At 46.7% G+C, this 19,480-nt stretch overlaps 1 protein-coding gene across 1 annotated transcript in view; it reads right to left on the bottom strand.

The window, feature by feature from the left end:
• TCF20 (transcription factor 20) overlaps nt 1–19,054 on the bottom strand; it is a 128,993-nt gene extending 109,939 nt beyond the window's left edge. The window contains 2 exon segments of the mRNA XM_050325275.1: nt 6,890–7,000; nt 18,943–19,054. The gene's annotated coding sequence lies outside the window, so the exon portion shown is untranslated.
• Nucleotides 19,055–19,480: the final 426 nt, after the last annotated feature.

The following is a 19,480-nucleotide window of genomic DNA, read 5'->3' as shown; positions in this document are numbered from 1 at the left end:
CGCGGAGACCCGGGTTCGATTCCCGGTCAGGGCCACTCCCGGGCAGGTGGGGCTCGTTAGCCCTTAAAGGCAACCCACCTACGTCCTAAGGACCTCGCTGCCACTGTCCAAGCTCGCTTGGCCCCGGCAGATGAAAGGGTGGGCTCAGTTCCGCGCACACTGTGTCTCACCTAAAAAATCCAATGCGCAGGCTGGAAGGTGTAAAGACCTTCCCCGGATCTTCGCTCGCGAAGACTGGCCATTATCTATACCGTTGTTAGTCAAAGGGCTATCAACTCAAAGTGCCCTTAAACTGTAGTTTCTCAAGTATTTCTTTGGGCAAATCATCAGTTTAAGCAGATTTCCTCTCCACCCTGGCTACTTTAATCCAGATCAATTCCCTGATCCAGTTCAATGTGCAGCAGCACGTTCAGCTGCACTGGCACAGCTGAACAAGCAGCTCAGGAGCAGCAGCAGGAGCTGCTGAAAACAACACTCCTAAAAACTACACCCTTGGATTCAACAGGCATGACGCTCAGTCCCAGGGGAGCAAGACACTGCATGCAAACCCCGTGAAAACAAAGGGAAGAGGGATACTTCATGCATGGCTAACAGGAAAGAGATGCGCTGAACCAAAGAGGACACAAAAAATCCAAAAATTTGGTGACACTGTGGCCATGTTTTATGCACATCTAGATGAGACATAAATGGGAATGGAGGAAAGCAAAAAACTCTCCCTTGTGAAGCGGACAGTAAAGTCAGGAAAGACAGAGCTATGCAGAAGGGCCAACAATGGTAAAGCACCAATGAAGGATGGACAAAGACCTCTGAGAAGCAAGGAGGATAAGAACCCACTGCTGGTGAGGAGCAGGAACTGTGTGGAGACACCACAGAAATAACTCCCTGGCACAGTAGTGAGGAGAAAAAGGGAACTGGGACATGAACTGGATGACACAGAGGCAAGATGAGGATGCAGAGGATCCACTGTGGGCACAGAGGAGGGGAACAAGAGAAATAGCAAGAAAGCTACTTCAGATCTCTGGTGTCACAATCATTGCGGTTGAGAACAGTTTAATGGGTCATTATCCAAACATTTCATACACACTCTGGAGTAATTACATCCATCCTTTAAAAAGATGTCACATAACATGGTCTACTGATACTACAGAAGCAGATAGGAGAGTAAGCAAAATGTCTGACTTTACTAGAACCAGACTGGAAAACAGCACCAATTGCATAATGATATGATTCAAGTCAGCAATGTATTTGCCTCTGCAGCACTGAAACTCACGCTACTTATCCCACCCTGGAAAGCAAATACAAGAAAGTGAGGAGGTTCAGCAACTGGTAACAAAGAGACCTGGAAAACAGCGAATGCTTACATGAAGTCTGTATGTGCAGAACAACAGCTACATGCTGGGCAGGGGAAGTCTTCTAGTGCAACCATGCTATCTGCATGCCAGGGCTGTGACGCAGTGTGTGCGCACTGTTGTCCCCAGGAAACCTGTCCATCCGCTCACAGCCAGGTCATAAATGCCACCAGCCATGGAAGAGTCACTCCTTGAGGAGCTATAGCAAGGCAGACTCTTCACCCACACCTGCCAGATTGGATACACTGCACAGAGTCTTCACTGCTGAGCCCTACGGTTGGTATTTCCACAGTCTCACAGACAAGCAGCTTGGCTGGGTTGCTCTTCCTTGCTGCTTCAACGTAGACAGCACAAACTTTGTCATGTAAAAGAAATCAAGAGCCCTGCTTTAAACTGGTTGCAGGAATATACTGGAATCTTACCCACCCTCCTGGGTTTGACAGCCACATAATTGGGTCAGGGGATAGTTGTGCTGTAACAGGTTCCTTGGACTTGGCTCTATCAAAGGTAGAGACACACACAAATGCTGCTTCGGTGTGTATTTGCTCACTTGCCAGCAGTCTGGATTCTTGAAAACCTACTCTGTGTGACTAGCCCATCTCAGATCACAACTCATGCCCTTGATGTGGGCTCCCAGATCTCAACTTCTGCAACAGCCTCCAACAGCAGCACTAAGGACAGTGGAGTTTGAGCCAAGGTACAGCTGCCTACAGCTGGAACAGGCCTACAGTTAATGCCAGAGAAGGGGGAGCAGGCTCTCGGCAGCACATGCAAGGAAGAAGTACGTACTTGTATTGATGCAGGCTCAGGTCATCCCAGGGACCAGGAGTCTGACACCCATGGTTAAAGCATAATCAAGAAATGTTTCCTGACAGTGAAGTCTATTAGGCTGTGGAACAGGCTCCCATGGGAAGTGGGGAAGCCTCATCCCACTGTCTCTGTAAGGAGTGATGGGCCAGACAGTAGAGAATCGAGTCTCAAGTCTGGTGAGATGGCCTGATGGGGTCAGTCCCGTAAGCCATCTCAGGAGTAACACAGACTTAAGAACTTATTTCCTCTGCCCCTCCTGCAATATCTCCCCAGTTCTTGCAAGGCAGCACCATGGACCAGATCACTGTAACCTGGGTCTTTTCACATATTTGGAGGGACAGAGCTTCTGATCCACAGCAGGTCACTGATGTAAGTTACAGCATGGTCCTACCAAGGCTTGCATCCACATAACCAATGGGATGATGGTAGTACAGGACAGGAATGGGAGGTGAGGAAATAGGAATTTCTTAGGCCATACTACAGGTATTTTTATACTAATCGTGTGCACATGAAATCATGCAAAGAAAGGCAGTGGAGGATGCAACTAGGGTAGAGGAAGGGCATTTACTAAACTATGATTCAGTATGGTCAGACTTGTGTAACTGGACATGGTTGAACTTATACGGAAATTATCTTAATTTACAGCAGAGAATGTCCCTGTTGATAAAATATATGGTATCAAGTAAGTTTCTGACACACTGGACTGGCAGTAACTTAAGCGTTGGAGGTCTGAAAGACTGTCTCAGTTTTTAATTTATTTTAATGTTTAATTGCATCCCTTACACATTTCCTTTTTATATTTTCTGAATGGGGAAAGATCACCTTGGTTTTGAAGTGTGCTGATCAACAGAAATGCTTATTTTATCCCATTTAAAGCTATCAGATGCCTTTTTGGTTTTGGTATGGCTTTTGGGTTGCCTTTTTTTTTTTTTTTTTTTTTTTTGTTTGGGGATGTGGGGAAAGGAGGTGTTAGGAATATAACAAAGTTCAAAATTAATGTCTCAACTTGTAACACACTTTTCCCCTCCCACAACACTGGTTGCAGAAGCTACCCACGGCTGACACTACTCATGAAGCTCCATATGGTTCTGCTTCCCTTCACTTTTCCTCAGCCTGACAAACTTTGGCACTGCTCAGGTTTTCCTGGTCCTTGGGAAACAGGAGGGATTCCAACAATTCCAGCTTCTCCTTCCTTAGCTTTTACAAAGCTCCCATGGTGCCATCTATGAAAAACCTACTGTAAAGGCAAAGCATAAAGGCAAACTTGTCTGACCGTCACTGTTGCTGCAGGATTTTTCATACTGCATTCAATGCTGGTACCAGTTACTTACACTGCATTAGAGTTGAAGGACTTCAGTAACATTTGGGTCCCTTGTCCTCAGCACAACTTACACATACAGCAAAAAATGTCTGTGCCTGACTAACAAGCTGGTAAAGTTATTTTATTTATGGTAGAAAGCCTTCAAAATGGAGCATCACTTTAAAGCACCCATGAGTTGGCAACAGTTTATACAATTATCACAAGCCACTCAAAAAAAGCCTCCAGTACACCTGGGAAGTAACCATGTACACAGTGAGTACTCTGCATGCACCATAACTCAGCAAGTGCTTTTTGCAGCTCCTTCTACACTCAGTCACGAAGGATATAGATCATTACAGCCTCCAGCTATAGAGCTTCAGCTCACAGAGTAGCAGCTCACACTTTTAGCTCTGGAGATCCCCAGTTCAATCTGCTGCATGCCAGCCAAGAGGGCAGCTGTCATATAATTACAGCCACAACTTTGCATGTGAAAAAGTAGGGAGAGCGAACAGAGATCTTATTATAGAATTCTGGTTGCAACCTGCTGAACAGCTCCCTATTTAAAGTAACTTCTTGTAAAGAGGAGGGAGAGGGGGTAAAGAAAAAAAAAAAGGAGAAAGAGGAAAGAGGATCTTCCCAACTCATCTTTCCAATTCTCTCTGTTTTGCAGAAGAAACTAGTGCTGCTTTGCAATCTTTTGTTACAAACACATGTGTATACTAGATGAAGCACACAAGTGCAGAGCCAGGAGTAAGGCTCCTGGGTTATCAGTCCAAAAGAGAGAAAAAGGAAAAAAATACTCTTATTGCTGCAACCGAGATGTCTGAAGTCCAACAAGGCATCTTAGTTTCTTTCTGAACTATAACCATTCAGCAGCAGCCAAGCCATTTAGCTATGCAATTTAAGTATTAACATTTAAGTTCAAGAAAACTCAGTTACATCCTGTTTTCTTCAAACTGTGCATACAAGTTCTCAGGAAGACTTAACAAAACAGAGAATCTGGGAAGAGAGTATGTTTGAAACACAAAGATACAAACCATGGTGAAAAATTCACCCTCAAATTAAAAGTGCTTTTAGTGAGTGAAACACAAAACAGTTAGATCCAGTTTCTTCTTATCCATTAATCTCTCTGCAGATCCTTCTGCACACAGAGTCATTTTTGAGACAAACTTTTTTCCAAGCCAAGACAGTCAAAAACTGAATTTGAAATAATATAATCCAATTTTAAAGAAACATTAGTTTTCCCCCAACAACTATTCTAGAAATGTCTTTCATCAGTAAAGCTATTTCAAGCTTAAGATACAGATTAAGTCCTTGCAGAATCTTCTCTCCTCAACAGTCCCATCCATCCATCCGTCCATCCATGACCCAGCAGCACAGAACCTGAAGGTCTCCCACTGCCTGAGGTGAATCAACCACTTTGGACCATGAGCAACAAACAGGAGCAAACTTTCCAACTTCCTGCAAACTACTTGCTTGCTAAATACCACTTAAATAGACCAATCTGACTCAAACTGTTCAGTACCTGCCTGCAAGAACAAAGACTTGCTGAAACACGTCAACTAGTTCATGCATGCTACACCACTGGCCCTCCAAAACTCCCTGGAACACAGTGCCGTGCTTCCAACAAGATTTGAAGAAGTACATAATCAACAGACAAGCTGGAAGGTGTTCAGATAACTGCTAACACCAAGCACAAACCTGCAACTGTAAACTCCAGAATTCACCAACGGTTTGTATTTAAACCAGTTGAATTCTCTGGTGACACCCTCTCATCTGCCTTGTTTCTGAAGACTGGTTTTCATTCGGCTCAAAGAGTCTTCTGCTTCTCCCCTCAAGTAAGACCTGCTCAGGAAACACACAAACTAGCTGAACACCTCCCTCCATTTAGAAGAGGATGAGGGAGAGAATCAAGGACACGAAGCCCAGTTTTGAGGAAAGTTATGTGCAGCTGTGGCAGCACAGATACATTTGGGGCTGATTATACACACGCAGCAAAACCTTGGCTGGGTTCATCCCACAGGAGGGACTGATAAAAAGTTCACCTCTCCCTCACCTACTGCAATCAGGCGAAGCTCACAAACATCTGAACCACACTTGTTACGGATGTCCAACAAAAGCAGTACAACCCTGTGCAGAGATGACCAAAATGAGACACTGGTGCGCTGTTTTCTGGCATTACTTCTGTAAATTTAGCACTGCTAAAAGGTTTCAGATAAACATTCTCTGGAGACCCAAATCCTCTGCCTACCTTGAGAACATATGCAGAGAGGACCGCAGCAAAACTTGTACTTGCTGTTCTCATCTCTTCCAGCCTGCTGAGGCTCAAATGACTGACAAAGGTCCAAAATGAGGGACACACACAAATTATTAATATTGCACTAGTAGTCTCGCTGTTGCTGTGACAGTCTAAAGACTTAACAGAGGCAGGCTCTGCAGGGAAACACTACTTCAAAATCATTCATTCAGGAAACTTACATACTGAGGAGAAAAGAATCATTCTGCAGCACGCTCTGTCAAACCCCTCAGCTTTAAAACCCTTCGTTTCTAAAGCAAAATCAATTTGAAGAAGAACAGGAAATTTATGTGAAGCATAAAGAGCTTCACATTTCAAGTGAGCAACACTGGAACAGCATTACTTCCAGACAAATCCTAGAACACATCTCGTGCCTGACCTGGAAAGTCCATCCCACTTTTGGGAGCCAGGTAAGTGTTCTGTCTCTGCAACCTCTCTGCTGAGACAGCCAAGGGGCAATACCAGTGAAAGGATAATGGGTAGCTGTGCTCTAGCAAGTGGAAGGGAGCCAAAAAGCCACTTCAGTTTGCTTCTCGGGCTGCAACCTGTGCTTTACACCTGTGCAAGGCTCCAGATTCCCATTCTTACTGACCTTTTATTTCATTCCAGGTCTCGTGCTACAGCTGCTGCCAGAGCAGCCACATGCCCATAAGCAATACACAGAGTTGCAGCTTCCTACTATCTATTCACTTCCTCTCCCCTTTTGCAAGGGGAACAGTTTATGCAGGGGTATTAGTCTGTTTTACATTAATTTCAAGAACTGGGACAAACGACTTGAACTTCGACATTTCTGAAAAAAATTAAGTTATTTTCACCTTCCTTACTAATCAGAACAGATTTACTTTTCATTTAAAACAGAAAATTTCTCTCCCAAAATATCTGAAGTGGTTACTGAAATGTTTTCTTTACCAAAGCCCTGCAAAGCCTAAAGATTATTAACAACATTTTGAATATGAAGAGGTCCAATCTTGCTCCATATCCACAATAGAAGATAAAGCGGTCAATTTTTCACAGAATAAAGTAATTAATTTTGAAAACTAATACCTTCTATTAAAAGTTATTGCATTTGAAAACCAAGAAAAGGTTTCAAGTAACTCTAAACACTGATGGGGACAAAGAAAAAGCAAACCCTACCCCCAGCTGGATGGCATTCCTCTCTTTGGGTGCAATGTGGTAACATTTGATTGATGCATCTGATCCATTCCAAAACTCCAGGCGTTGTTTTAATCATCAACGGGTAGAATCCTATTAATTTTCAGGGGAAAAAAAAAAAAAAGAAAAAATAGAAAAACAGAGTAGAATATGGAGGCAGGACATGCATTTGTCTAGCAGATCCAGATGATTTAGCCAGACCCATAATAATCAACATATTAAAGATTGAGTTGAAGACATAAACTCACATCTACCAGCATAAGCCCCTTCCTCCCCTCCACCCTCTTTCTGCCATCTCGGCTCAATCCAATCTCCCAACATAGCCTGGAACATCAGTCCCATACCAGAGGAAATGAAATAGGAATAGGGAAAGGAGTGGGAAGAGATAAACCAGGCTAAATAGGGACAGCATGAAGAGCCCATTGGCATGCAACCAAGAGCCTGCACAGGCCCCTGCTACGGCAGAAAACAGGAGATCAAGCATGCACGAGGAGACGGCAGGAGAGCAGATGTGAGAAGGAGAAGGTTCAAGTGGTCCCCGAGCTCAGGGTGGTAAGAAATGGCAGCAGAGCACAGCAGTGAGCCCCAGCATGCACAACAAGCTCAGCCTTCAGCAGCAACACTGCACCAGGTGACCTGCTAGCTCCTGGTGTCTGCTGTGATAGGCATTTTCAGTATTGATGTGCGTGGTATGAGAAATATAGTGTGAACCTTCCACATGAAATAAGGCTGCGCAGTCCATCCATAAATTTATTTGGATCTGAGTTTGGCTGATAGCCATCAATACCAACCACTTTTGCTCTGAAATAAGCCTTCACTTACAGTCTTGCACTGAACAGTTGCTGTTGTTTCATTTCAGCACTGATGAGCACTGAAAACCCTAAGAACCCACCAACGTAAGAGGCGGCACAATTCCAAGAGGAATTTACCCGTTCCAAAAGCAGCCAGAAGGTGAGCATCATCAGTGTGACCCTTCAGCTGGCCAGCTGACACATCAGACCAGCCCATATCCCATTCAATCGGCCTAGAGCCAGGTACCTCCCCACTAGAAGTGGAAACCCAGCTGAATGGTCAGCAGGATATCAGGCAGCTGACCGTCTGCCTGTTTGGGAACATGAGCTGCACAAAGGACACATCAGTGTTGTTCCTTACATCTGTTCTGTGTTCCCAAGTCTCAGGAGGATTAGCAGCAGAGAAGTGCTGGGTGAGAAAAAGTAGAAAAGGAAAGAACAAGCTGATATACTGCAAAGGGAAGGAAGCAGCAGCCTGAAGATGGATCTTACAGCAGGAAAACTGGTTGCTACAGTGTAGAACAGAATCTGGGGAAAACAGGAGGGGTCTGTTCGCAGAAAGAAGGCAAGTGAAGGCACGTTACCGCAGGGAATGGGAAAGGCCTGTAGCCTGGGGCTGATAAATCATATATTGTTGCCAAAGTCTGACACCAGCCCCAGGAGTCTCTAGCACTGACCGGGGGTCTCAGCAACAAGCAGGATCTGCCACAAGTGTGCCCACCCAGGAGCCTCAGGTAGTCACTTAAGGTATCTCAGGTCCAGACCGTTAAGTGCCCTGAAGATAAGGACACAGACCTTGAATTCACCATGACACAGTCACGTGGAATTCACACAATGAGAAGGATATGCTCCCAGCCGTGACAAGGACCACACAGCTGCAGCCCGTGCCTCCCTCAGGCTCCTCAGAGCAAGCGGTTGCGCTCCCAGCCAGCCTGCCTTTGTAACCAACCCCCTGTCCCGCCAGGAGGGCCTGAACCCTGGACCATCAGCAGTGAAAGCACAAACCTCCACCTCACGCTCTAAATAATTAAACTCTGTGGGAGCAGCAACAGACTCATAAAACTCTTACACAGACCAAGCCAGTCATTAATGGGGGTCAAAGATGAGCGCTCTATTTTTTTTAAGTGTGCTTTGATGCGTGGGGAGAGTGGTGAGACGAGATCTTCATTACCTTTCTCTGGTACATGATGAATTTTTCCTTTCATGGCTATCAACACCTCCTACTTCCACCCGAACCCCATACTGCTGGCAATCATCCAGCCAGCCAGGGACAATTAGAAGGTGTGTTTGGATGACATCTGTGCTAGCCGGTCACCTGCAGGTAGGGAAGCAAAAGGCCTCGCTGAGCAAAGCCAGGCTCTACCAGAGGCTCAGCCGGTGCTTATTACGAGGTTTGGGTTTCCCCAGGGCCAGTGTGATGCTTTAAGTCATGCAAACCACAGCCTCACACACCGTCTCCCCTACAGCAAGGCACGGAGCAGAGCACAAGCCAGTAAAATCTGTCAGGATTATTAGCTTGGGCTCAGAGCCAGAGCTAGGAGCTGCCACAAGGGTAGGGAGGCTGCCTGCAGCCCTGCAGGTCAGCAGGAAGGAAGTGGAAGTCCCCTGACAGGCAAGGAGAAGGAGCAGTCAGGAAAGGCAAGACACAGTTGAGAAAAGGTCGCAGAAACACTAGTCTGACCCACCCCTTCTAGCCTTAAAATACATACACACACACACACACATACACACATGAGCTGTTTGCTACTGTGCTTTGTTCAGACATTTTAAGGAGACGTCTGCTCTTCCCACTCTATTTGCATTCCCCCGATCCATATCAGCTTTGGAAACGTTTCTGTAGACTTTCCATCAACTAAAGTCTTGGGTGGAGAGAAGAGAAGAGAAAGCAGGCTGTTTTGGGGAGGGGATCACCACATCAACCCAGAAAACTCCCCCAGCAGCAGGTAGGGATGTTGGATGCTCTATCGGCAGTTCCCTTTGCAGCCTGCACCAGCCTCGCCTCTGCCAGCCTGCTTTCCCTGCTGCATTTGCTTTGTGTGCAGGAGAGGCCACAGGCTGGAAGTGGCTCCAGGATCTCTGCTATTTTGCCAAAAAAAGTGACTGGTGTAGCAAGGCCAGCTTTTATTTATTGTTTATAAGTAGCAGTGATGCCCCTTTTTTCAGGTCGCTAGAAACCTTCTTCCAACAAACCCCAATACTTCCATGTTCAGAGGGAAGTTAGGAACTTCACGTGCAACACCAGCACTCACTCATCTTTCCTAGCATGGCAAAAGCAGCAGCTGTTACTTCCCTTATTCTTGGAAATAAGGGGAAAAATAGCTAGGACTCTTGAGCCTTGGCACCTCTTCCCTCCCACCTTTTGGCTACCAGAGCTACGGTTACTATTCAGAGCAGAAGTGCTTGACAGGGCACACATTCCAGGGGGCTGAGCCATCCCACGTGGCCAGGCTCAAAATGGCAGACAGCGATGAATAGGATAATTAGAAAGTACAACAGAAACCACAACATAAAAACAAGCGGCTTCTATTACAAGAAACAGTTCTATGGCATGGTTAGATCCATCACCCCATATGCTGGGTCGTGGTGGTGCCTCAGGAGCCTGCTGCTATTATCTGTTTGCAATCACATTTCAGCCCATCTTTCTGCGTAATGCATGAAAAGCAAAGCTAATCAGATTCGCTCTCTCTTTCTGCTTAATGTCTCCAGTTCCCAAGCATGCTTTGTATTGCTTCAACTGATGTTCAGCTAACACTAGCCAGGAGCAGGCAGTGAAAAAAACACAAAACACAAATAAACCTCCAAACAAAAAAACAACTTGGAATTACCTGTTAATTTTAGTCCTTCTTTCCACCTATTATGTCTAAAACTCCTTCTACACTTGAGGTTTGCAAACAAAAGTCAGGAAACTCTCATTTCCCTCTCTACGCCACACCCGGTTCACATATGAGTTCCCTTCTTCAAGCTGCTCCTCCAGTGGTGTCTGGGCAATTAACTATAGGACAGACCTATCAGGCTTCCCTCTCAGTCTCTGGGATAGCTTTTTAAAATATTTCCTGGCTAGGAACCTCCAGATTAGGATGTCTTCTGTTGGCACTGTAATAGCCCCTCTTTGTTAATCTATCTGAAATGACCATCACATGCTCTCCTACTCCCTCTCCCTCCAGTACTATTTAATTACTGCAGTCCTACACAGGAACTCTCATGCCCTCAGCATTTCCAGTCTGAGAACAAACAGGACCCCGAAATGGCTGCTTTTTTCACTGCATTCCTTCGCACTGCACAGGGCAGCTGGAGCATTGCTGGAGTCCACTACAATACCTGGACCTTCACTAGAGCAACCAACACAACAGTAGATAAGCTGCCCCCAGACCGGTCAGATTGCCTGAAAATTCAGCAGAGATCCAGGAAAAGACTGGCTTACAGGAACACCCCTCATCATGAGCCAGGTTACGCAGCAAAGGAGGAGAGTCACCCATTATAAGCACAGTTGAAGATTTGCCAGAAGAACAACACACACACACACAAAAATCAGCAAGTATTTACAGGAGAAGAGAAAGAGATGTAGGTGGAAGACTAAAGTGCCAGGATACATCTCTCTATCTAGGAGGACTGAAAAAAAGAGAGTCTGCAGAGATGAAACCCCAGACAGCCTGTGCATCTGTACACATTCCCCAGCTAATACCCACTGCATCAATCAGAACAATGGCAGCTCCAGAGAAGACCCCGATTATCCAGCTCCTTCACTAACATCTTCCCCAGAGGCTGCACGCATGTGCAAGGGGATGGAAGAAAAACACACTTCTCAATGAGATTACTTACAGCATTTTCTATATTGCTCCATCTCTTATAAATGTAGCTTAAAAAAAAAATACTGCAGCTGGCTTATAAATGTGTCAGATTAAAAAAAAAATATATCCTTGAAAACAAAGACACTTTGTGCTCAGCATATCCAGTGGCATCATTATTTAATATCAATGCACTGATTCTTTCCTTTATTCACTCCATCCTTGGAACACAAACCCACTGTAACAGCCACCCAGTGTATAATCTTACCATGCAAAGCAACACAACCCTACAATAATCTTTCTCTTGCCATAATGTCTTTGAATACCAACAAGAAGAATTTAGGTTTAAATGCTTAAAAAACCCCAACCCAGCCAACTGCAGTACAGCATGAAACAAATCTCTAACAACTCTCAAGTTGGAGCAAATTCCCTCATCCCTCCCTGTGACTCCTTAGTTGAAAATGGCTGCACAAACATTTCTAATTTGCGTACCACACCGATTGCAACCTGCCCCTCCTGACAGGTACAGCTGCTGGGTCAGTCCGCACATGCACAGGCTCACTGCATCCTGCTGCCTCTGGCACTGCTCTTCAATGACATCATCTTCACCTTCATGCTGTATAAAATTCACCAGACGGGCATGATAACTGCCTCTTTAGCCATGAGGCAATTCCTGTAGGTCAACAGACACCTCTAACTAGTCTCCCAAATGCACACTCTGACCTGCACACTCTGTGCCCCTGCTAAGCAGACTCTTGGGCACATGTCTCCCTGGACACACATCTTCTCCACAGGCAGCAAGGGCTGATGCAGATACACTGATCCATCAACAGCAAAGCCGAGGCAGAAACACTACCCATGCCAGTCAGCAGAAACAAAGTTTGCCTTGGCCAGTTCCTCTGGCATCTGAGCTTCATCAGCATCCCTGGAGCAAGATGGCACCGTTCTACAGTACCACAGCAGTCCTATAAGGCCTTCCCCATTTCTGCTAATGCCTGAAAATTAGTTAGGCCGTAGCACCTGGGGCAAATGCAAGTCACAGTTTGGAGATAGAGAGACTTCCTCCTGGTGCCGTGGTACCCAACTCCAGGCCTGGCTCAACACGGCATGCAGAAAATTCTCCAGACATTTCCCTACCCTTGCCATTTATCCCAGACCACCTGGTCCCATCAGCTCCAGGGCCTCGGTCCAAACAGCCGCCATCACCAGGCTTGGGAAAGAACTTTCACAAACTCAGCCTACAGCTATCCCTTCAGGCAGTTTCCTTTTGCCCCCTCATAAGGACGGATTATAGCTGTTACTTTTTGAGCCCTTTAATAATAATATATGAGCCTAATAATAATAATAATTCTTAGGCTCATAGCAACGGGCTCTCAGGAACTACAGTCTGTCTTTTATTGTAGAGGCAGTGAAACTCAACCTTTTCTTTTTTTTTCCCCTTTTGAAAATATTGTTTGGGAATGAAGTCAGCATCTGGAGGCACACGAGTATATCCCAGGGAAAAAAAAAGAGGCGTGGAGGGAAAGGGAGGGATCAGAAAACGAAGGCTGAGGGCGAGGCTTCACATTACAAGTGAACCAGGCTAATAGGTCACTGCTGCCAAAAAAGCGGGGGGGGCATTTTCACCTTTCTTTCATTCCTTGCCTTTCACTGCCGGCAAAACAAATATCACCCCTCCTGCGTGGCAGCCCTGATACAAGCCTGAACCTGGTGAGCAGGTTCAGCTCTCTGTCCCAGGAGAGAACAACTCACTTTTTTTATGGTTTTGGGCAAGCTGGATCCATTTAGCACCAGAATAGGCACAGGGCAAGGAATATGGCCACAGAGCCAGGAGCAAGGGTGCTCACCCCTCTTAGGACAAGCAAGTGGTTACATTGGTTCAGCCACAGCAAGAAAATCCCTCTTTACCTACGTTAAACTGCAGTTTCACCCAACAAAAATACTGGTCAGCACAAAACAAGGGCCCTAGCTGAAAAAACCACAATAGAGGTGTTTTCTAATAATCTTAAACGAGGTAGTTTTAACTATTATTAAGCTCTCCTTATCAAGGCATTTATGAACTGGATGATGAAGGCAGCCAAGTAGATAAAGAACAACATTAAAACTGAGCAGAACCAAACCAAACAGAAATATGAGAGGTACTGCAGGATTTCCAACAATAATTCTCCGTATTTCTAAACTGGACTCTGTTACTATCAAACAAGATGGCTGCCTTCACTATGCTAAAAAAATGTCTGTTTTCATTGCAAACTTAACAATTAGTTTCAGGGTGCATTTTTCTTTCCCCATTAGCTTCCACATCATCAGATGAACAAAAATAATGCCCTTTTTTTGATTAAAAAAAGAAGCCCATATTACTCCACTGTCTTTATTTCTCTCCACCTCCTCTGCTCAATTACTAGAAGCAATTTACAGACAATAAATGTAACTTCACAGCTGCCTGTATGAAGTATTCCCTTCATTTTATAGATGAGGTTACAGGCTATGCAGAAATTAATATCAGCGAGGTCTACTTCAAAGCTGGATAAGCAAGAGGAACAGATGCACTCTTAAAGAATACAGATCATGCCTGTACCCTAGTAAAACCAGTAATAAAGAATTAAGAATGTTGCCAGTTGGCTATAAATTCTTTGAATGTATCTGCTTAAATACAGTAACAAACAAAAGCTTGCTTTGAGGTTTTGCTTGGTTTTATTCTGTTTTTATTAGGAGCAACATTATGAGATTTCAGATGTACCGCTCGCAGACCAAACATGCTCAGCTTTACTAGTAAACACATGCTTTAACTGCTAACTTCATGGACTCAGAGAAGGTCTTCCCAGTTGGTGCATGATCATCGGGAATCTTGAGCCAGAAACTCTGTACATAATTTTAATCGATGAAGATGAGCAAGCCAGGAGAGAATCCAATATTTTCTGACACAGCCTCATGGGCTTTGGCAGGGCTAGGAGGAGCAAGAACCTACGTCTGTTGTTAGAATTGCCAGCTGTGACTATGAAAAAGCACTAGGAGTAGCAAGACTAAAGGAAAAAAAAAAAAATCCAAAGGTGCAGTTTTGTGCAGGCACTCTTCTGATGATAACTGCTCCTTGAGGCTTAATAAAAATGCACAACCAACTTGTCTTCTTCCACACATTAGCAGAGCCCAGAAATAGCACTTGAGTCTAGTTATACAACTTCTCCTAGGAAGCAACCACCACCGGCACGCAGGTACTCCAAAGGCTGAGTCATCTGAACAGTCCCTTCAAGGGAAAATAATCCTATTAAGAATTGGGGTGTTGGTATTGAAGGCAAAAAGGAGTGTTAATTTTGGCACTCCTTAATTACACGGGTTCTACTCTGTCCATTTACTACCAAACCTAACACCTGTAGGTTAGTAAATTCACCACACTCCTCCCTCCACCCCCAAGGTCCTCTCCTGACCCTATCCTCTCTTTAGCCAGCAACTGCCTGTCATTGTTCATACGCTTCCTTATCCCTGACTAACATAAACTAGTATTTGTACAACCACAGAGCCTGGAATACTGATTTAGGCCTTCATTTCTAGCCTGCATACAAATGCCAGGCATGCTTAAACCAGCAGGGCATTGTGGGTTCTGTGCTGTGACCAGCTTAAAACCAAAAGCCGTATCGTGCATGCATCAAAAAATAGGTAGGCTTCAAGATGGACCAAAAACACAACACCAAAGGATTTGGACTTGTAAAATCTCACATGGGGAGAGCTGATAAACACAATCACATTTCTAGCAAAACCGCCATTCTCTGCATTTTCACTGCAGCAAGTGCCAATGTTTGTGCCCACTGTGCCCTTTACTCAAGCCTGCAATGGTGTCACACTCAGCAGATGTATCGACTGCCCAGCAACGGAGTCTGTGCACAGAGCACACAACCCACACTCCCCTTTCCAGCCAAGGTCTGGGGTGTTCATGCCAACCCATCAAGCCCCAAAATCTCCCAACAGCTGCACAACCTCAGCGGGAGGAGAGGAGACATAACGGGCTGAGGTTTTAACTGGCACCCCAATGTAATCAGCAATGCTACAGGAGTCCAGAACTCGGCTCTTACCAGAACCCCGGTCCAGCAGCCCCATCCCCTCCACCTGAGGACAGGCCACAGCACTCCTCCCTCTCTTAAACTCTTCCAAAGGGGATGGACTGGGAAAGAAAACAGTGGCTGGGAATTTTATTTTTGAGGTTGGTAGATCTGCTGTGGAGACTGATCCACTGATATTTTTCTAATATAAGGAACATATAAGATGCCTGGAATTTGATATCTGCTTTTTAATTAAATTGAAATAAGTAAATCACAGCCTGTTGCCATGGAGAATGAACAGACACAGCCTCTTGACTCCAGGGCAGGATCAAGCAGGAGAGGCAGACAAGGCTGTGAAATTAAAAACACCTATTTTAAAGCAAATGGTCTTGATAATTAGCAAAAAATGTGGCATAGGGAAATAATATAACCATATGGCAGGAAGTGGTTTTCAAGGTGAACTACAAAGCTGTTTTAAATAAATGAATAAACTGCTGGAGCTGCTGGGTCATCTGCAGAACCATATATGCAGGATTAAATGTGATTTGAAAAATACACCGAAAAATAGCAATTAGCTCTTCTTTAACTTTCCTGCCTGTAGCCTGTACCTGTGTCTGTTTCTACTTTTTAAGGACTTGTTTCAAGTGATTAACGTTTGCACCTATTTGCAGTTACCAGAAAGCCATCAAACTCACACGTTTTCAAAAGCCTTGTGGTTTACCCTGAAGCGAGAACCAACTTTACGGGATATAAAACCTTTTATCTCTTACTCAGTGTCATTACACAATCCTGGTCAGGTCATCAGACACTAATAATCTTTCCTGAATCTGTGCATCCTTGTTATGGACTTTCATGACAAAGTGACTTTGGAGGGAATTTGCCCTCCAAACACCACATGCTCGATCCTGGGCTACACCTCTGAAGAAGCACAGTTCAGAGAGCCAAAAGGTAACACTGGTCTGTCAGTGGGAGGCAGCGCATCCAAGCCTGGCTGGTGGACAAGAGCCCTGCACGCTCCCTTCCCAGTTTGCTCAGAGGACAGGCCATCAAAATATTCCACCCCTTATAAGATACTTCTGCTCTGCTCAGATCGGAAAGGGCCACAGCAAGGAAACTCCCTCGTTACCTCTTTGAGCCCAGCCAGGACAAATCTGAGCAAGACTGTCTAACAATTTCCATTGAGCATGTGGCCAAAGTGCATCAAATTCAAATAGCTTAAAATACTTGAAATAAATTGTACCTGATGACTCAGTTTCAAAAATGTGCTGCACATTTTTTTGAAGGGAAGGGACAAATGAACTTTTGCTTTAAGCCTCCCGTCCACTCTAAGGAAAAAGCCAACCTTTTCTCCTATTCCATGAAGACACAAATTGTCAGCCACAATTACTACTCTTCTACAGCAGCTAATGACCCAATGAAACAAACTATCAGGGTCCCAGTCCAGACCCTGGTCACACAGCTGGTTACATTAAAAACCAGTCACATTCTCAGCAATCAGCAGCAGAACTTGAGCTGGCTATTGACAAGTTCCTTTCTGTTTTCCACCACGACCAAGAAACAGTTGCAAAGGGAGGGAAGTTTGGACAGGAATCTTGAGAAAAGAAGGAGTTGTGGAAAAGTGCACAATAAAAATCAGAATTGTCTAATATCACAGTTTTGCCCAGTTTTGGAACATTTGCTTGTTTAACTGAAGTCACGCTATGTAAGACTTTTCGCCCTCATTAAAAATAAACTCCAGGTCCACGTCTAACATGAAGATAGGCATAAACTTGCAGATCTGGTTCACCCTGAAGGACACCAACGAGGACCCCAACGCCACTCCTTAAAAATGCTGGGGTGGGGGGCAGCACACGTGAGCTAACTCATAGTGTTTGAACAGTCAAGGCTCACAGCAGTATCTGCCCAATCTCTTCACTCATGCACCCCCTTTCTTTCCAAACCCTGCAGTGAGAGGAGCTGTGAAACGCCTCAGGACATATTAGCTGCACTGGAAGGTGCTACACACCCTTGGCTTCCACACTCCCCATCGCCTTCCATGGCACGCCATCAGTTTCCTACTGCTTGAACCACAGTCCTGCACCACCACCTGAACACAAATGGCTTCGCCAGAAACTTTCTGCCCTCACAAGCACCTGCCAACAGGTCGCTTGTTTCTCCTGACCTCCTAGCTCCACTTATGTTTAATTTTTACTTAAAGAGAAGATAATTAACACAGTTATCAAGGGTGGCCAAGCATCTCCCTCTGAAAGGGAACTGCGGTTTCTTCTCTGTCCTCACAAGCCAAATTAACCACGCAGAGGGAGACTCCTTCCCCAAGAACACTCCTAGTTGGAAAGAAAGAGAGTTAAGGGACACCTCCAGGGTCAAGGGCTACCTCGTTAAAACTCAAGGCCAGTGGCTGCTTGGCATACGAAGGAAGATGCTATCCATGCCCAGGAGCAGACAGACTATTTTCATATCACAGCACAGAGAGTCGCAAGCCAGAAATAAAATAAAAATAAAACCCCACCATCCCTCACACATAACACTGTTCCCTTCAGCAGCATCACACTGAACCATACACACACAGAAGGGAGAGCACTTGCCGTGCCAAGCACCCTGCCCAGGCTGTCTACAGCCCCCCCATTCCCATCACTCTCGGTGCCCCAGCTCCCTGCAAGCCCCTCCTGCACCCCCAGCCCACCTCCCCGTGACCCCCTTCTCCCACCCACAAACTTCTCCTGACCTATATGCCCCCAGCAGCCCTTCAAGCATCACACTCTCCACATCCACAGGCAGTAAAACCCGGGGAGAGGGCTTCCCAAACAAGCAGAGTCTTCAGACGTCAGCCCTGCTGGGGTGTTTCTCAGCTCTCGGTGTGGCTGCCGGGGCTCCCAGCGGGAGTTTCCAGCCGTAAACCTCGGTGGCTCGAGGAGCGTGTGGCACACGTGCGCGCCCCCGCCACTGTCAACAACTTCCAGCCACGGCCCCAGTGGGCAAATCCCGGTGGGCGAGGGGCTGACTACCACCGCCAGCAGTAATCTGGCTTGGGAAAGGCAGCTCGTAAGCAGGACCGCGCTTTTAACAAAAATAAAGATCGCCTTAATATTATCCTTCACAGCCAGAAAGGTCACTACGTGGGGGTCCATGAGGGGGGGAGGGAAGGGAGATGGGTGAGGGGAGAGGAAGGAGAGGGGTGGCAATGCACAACCCCCCACGGCTTTAACTGTTTGATCGCCGTAAAAAATGAAGTAACATGAAGGGACTGGAGATTAACGAGCCGGACAGAAACCCACGCGTGGGGACTGCCCACAGCCCCGGCCCGCCCTTCACACGCGGGAAGGCGGCGGAGGGACGCGAGGGGAGGCGGGTTCCCCTCCCCGGGGGGGTGGAAAAGAAACAGCGAAGGCCGCACACGCCGGGGTCACACACACCCCACTCGCGCTTACCTGTGCGGGCCGGCGGCCCTCAGGGTCCCATGGCAGCCCCGCCCCGCCCCGCCCCGTCCCGCCCCGTCCCGCGGCGGGCACAGGAGCTCCGGAGTCTTTGTTGCGCGGAGGGGACCGGGAACGGGAGCGAGTCCTGTCAGCTCATGTGACACGGCGGGCTCTGTCTCCGCTGCTCCTCCTCGCTGCTCTCCCCTGCCCTGTCCCCTGCCCGCCCTCCGCCGGCGCTCGGCGCAGGCCCCGCAGCCGGGCGCGGGTCTCAGGCCCGACTGGCTGCTGGCGGAGCGGCGGCGGCGGCGGCGGCGGGGGAGGAGGAGCCGGCGGCGGGGCGGGCTCCGCGGCGGGGCCGGGCGCGGAGGAGGGCGAGGAGCGCTCGGGCAGCTCCCAGCGCTGCCTGCCTGGAGCGGGAGGTGGCGGGGTAGGGCGGGCGCTGCCCCGGGCCCTGCGCCCCGTCCTGTGCCGTTCCGTCCCCCCGCCAAACTCCCGCTCCGGGGGTGATAACGCGGATCCCTGAACACAGGGCTTGTTCCCTCCTGAGGCT

This window comes from Myiozetetes cayanensis, unplaced genomic scaffold, assembly GCF_022539395.1.
Source record: "Myiozetetes cayanensis isolate MyiCay16 unplaced genomic scaffold, myiCay2020 scf3, whole genome shotgun sequence".
Taxonomy (NCBI): domain Eukaryota; kingdom Metazoa; phylum Chordata; class Aves; order Passeriformes; family Tyrannidae; genus Myiozetetes; species Myiozetetes cayanensis.
Note: the sequence above shows the minus strand (reverse complement) of the source record. Positions and strands in the feature narration are given on the sequence as shown.